Here is a 3,183-nt window from a genome sequence, read left to right on the forward strand (position 1 = left end):
TTTGTAAACCCTAGAAATGGTTGTGCGTGAAAATCCCAGTAACTGAGCAGATTGTGAAATACTCAGACCGGCCCGTCTGGCACCAACAACCATGCCACGCTCAAAATTGCTTAAATCACCTTTCTTTCCCATTCTGGCATTCAGTTTGGAGTTCAGGAGATTGTCTTGACCAGGACCACACCCCTAAATGCATTGAAGCAACTGCCATGTGATTGGTTGATTCAGGGCTCTAGACTAACTTTTTGCACTGGTGCGCCTAACTTTTTTTCTTAGGTGCACCAGCACAAAAGTTAGGTGCACCCAAATTTTCAACCGCATCACATTTAACACCGCAGTTTTACAAGTTCACTTTATTTATTTATTTATTTATTTGTTTGTTTGTTTTTTAATCGCTGTCCATATAGGCAATATTGACTTGTAAATGATTAACTAACAATCTGGTCAATATAAAGTTCTTTATTTGAAGGCAAGCACAATTCTACAAGAAAGGTAACTTACTGAAAAAGTGTTGGTGCTTAAAGTGCTTTACTGAGCTGAAATTTAAACTTAAAAAATCTCAAGATAAATTACCTAAAAAGAAAATCTAAATTAAGTGTTTTAAGGGCTTCAAACTGAACATCTCATGGCTCAATGTCTTATGGACTATCCTCCATTGCAGTCACATGCCCCTCGGATGGCCAACTCCTGTAGTTTGGCCTTCTTGATCTTTGGCCTTGACTAAACCAGCTGGCCACACTCTCTCTAGCATCAAAATCTTCCAGACTTGGCCCCTCTACACTGATTCTTATCAGATCTTCCACTGTGTCTGAATGAAGGGATGCTCTAGTGTCTGATTTGATCCTCTTCTGTGCAGAGAACCCTCTCTCACAAACTGCAGCTGAGACAGGGAGGACCAGCATAATATGTACAAGGTGCAGGATGTTCTGAGAAAAAAAAATACATTCAAGAATTTATTTAAGCAATGTGTGTACGATAGCAAAACTGACACAATCTTACAAGAACATTAACAAAAACTGACCTTGTACTCTGAACAGTAGGGCTCTCTGGTCAACATGAGCTCCCAAAGGCTGAGGTAGGTCTTGTCTTTGAACATCCTGGCAATTAACAGCTTCAAGCCTACAAACTTCTTTTGCAAGCTCAGTGATTACACCATTTCTGAAAATGATGATTACACAGCTAATCAGTGTTCACATGAACAAAATATCTACCAACAGCACACATAATATTGTAGTAATCCACCAGCTACCTTCTCAGGACTGTGGAGAAGTGATCCAATAGAAATGCAAGGTCATCAGCACCATGGTCCACTAAGTCCTCTTGGTTCTCTGGCCAGCTATCATGATTGAAAATTTTGAAGCATTTGACAGCCTTAGTTGTGTCAGACTCAGAAGCACTCTCCCCTGTTGTAAGAACAAATACATTTTAGTAAATGAGTAACAATATTTCTTATCTACATGTGTTTATAAGACAGGTGACTACACTTGCCTAGGAGGCTACTGAATCTTGCTTTCAGATGTTTTACAGTGGATTTGATTGTTGCATCCATTACTCCTGCCAGCTTTGATGCCTCTCCTTTGAGTGTTATTGTCTGTGTGTTGCATGAACCATAAATAGAGATTGTGAGTTAGATATTAGAAATATTTGTAAAAATGGACTGTTCTAGGAGACAAAACCATACATATACCTGGAATTTGTAGATTGCCATTTCACCCTCATCCTGCTGTTGCCTTCTCTGCAGCCTCATGTCAGCCAGGAACTCTGACAGTTGTCCATTAGGCTTGGGTCTCACAACCATTGCCTCTGTGGTCACCAGCAGTTTTTCAAGGCCGCAAACTGCCTGTTTAGATATAACAGTGCAGTATTATTAACACAGCTGAAGATGACCACAAACACAATTCAAATTTACACATCCCACATTCATCTCCCTTACCTGAGGTAGGATGATCTCATTCCTCTGAAGTAGGAGGCTAAACTTACTAATGCCACTGAACACGTCTGCAATAAAATGGCAAAAGGCCACAAAAGTGGCATCTTCCATTGATTTCTTAACCTGTATCATACAACAGTAAAAAATAGTCACATAGAACACTGATGAACTAAATTCCTAAAAAAAAATAAAATGAAAGGAATATTCTGAAAGAATGCACTGGCCTTTGTAGCTCAGCCTGCAATGTCTGCATTGGCAGAGGAGCCTGCCAAATGGTCCACATGGTAGTACACAGCAGTGAACTGTCCTGGTTTAAGAAAGGTCTCCAGGGCCCTTGAAACATGTGGGAGCCACCTTGTCCCCTTCACCCCACTGGGCATCAGCACATTTACCCCCAAGTCAGCCCCAACGACCCTGAGCTCTCTCATTGATTTTGGGCTGAAATGGTAGGTCTTCCAAATTAAATGTAGAAGGTCGTACAATTGCCCCATCATTGGATTGTCCCTCTGCACTGACAACATTGCCAATTCCAATCTGAAAAGATAGTCAAATTTTAAATTTAGGTACATCTACATTTAAATGAAAAAAACTCACAGTGACTTTAGGGTGTCAGTCATACCTTATCTTCTAGTCTTACCTGTGAGGCATACAGTGGAAAGGCACAATATGGTCACCTGCCTCTTGCTGCAGAAGTGCTATGACACCCCCTTTGCTGCCCAAATTAACAGCAGCACCATCAGCACCCAGAGCAATGATTTTCTCCAGCCAGTTACTGCACTGGTCCCCAAGAGCAGCAAATGCTTTCTTTGAGGCAGCATAAATTCCTAATTAAACAAATAAAAACGATAATACCATTTACTACCCAGATCAAGAGTTTATAATGCAGTCTATTTATTTATTTTTTCATTTTTAAGTATAAGAATATTATGGTTAATGCAGTAACGAGACGGTAGGCATATTATTGACATAGGCTCCATGACATGACATGGCTTACCTTGGGCATGAGCATGCTCGACCTCAATGTGTCCAATAAGTAAGTATATTCACCGGTCTTCCTCTCCTCAAGATACGACCGTACACAATGACGCATTCCTTTGTGGCGATATCTGTGTCTCCGTCGATCAGGAATGCCATGTACGCACTGTTCGCAATTTGCACAGACGTCTTTTTTTTCAATGTATCTGCGATGACTCCTATAAATTGGGCGCACGCGACACCATTGCTGTACGTCAGGTTTACGTTCAAGCCATTTTTCT

The 3,183-nt window shown here is 40.8% G+C and overlaps 1 long non-coding RNA gene across 1 annotated transcript; it reads right to left on the reverse strand.

The window, feature by feature from the left end:
* Window positions 1-258: 258 nt before the first annotated feature.
* LOC140586475 (uncharacterized) lies at window positions 259-2,720 on the reverse strand. The gene is made up of 8 exons (XR_011988287.1): window positions 2,565-2,720; window positions 2,152-2,461; window positions 1,931-2,050; window positions 1,685-1,837; window positions 1,486-1,588; window positions 1,247-1,400; window positions 1,019-1,155; window positions 259-923 (listed from the first exon to the last, which is right to left on the reverse strand). It is a non-coding gene; the product is annotated as an uncharacterized lncRNA (long non-coding RNA).
* Window positions 2,721-3,183: the final 463 nt, after the last annotated feature.

This window comes from Paramormyrops kingsleyae, unplaced genomic scaffold (assembly GCF_048594095.1).
Source record: "Paramormyrops kingsleyae isolate MSU_618 unplaced genomic scaffold, PKINGS_0.4 ups68, whole genome shotgun sequence".
Lineage (NCBI taxonomy): Eukaryota > Metazoa > Chordata > Actinopteri > Osteoglossiformes > Mormyridae > Paramormyrops > Paramormyrops kingsleyae.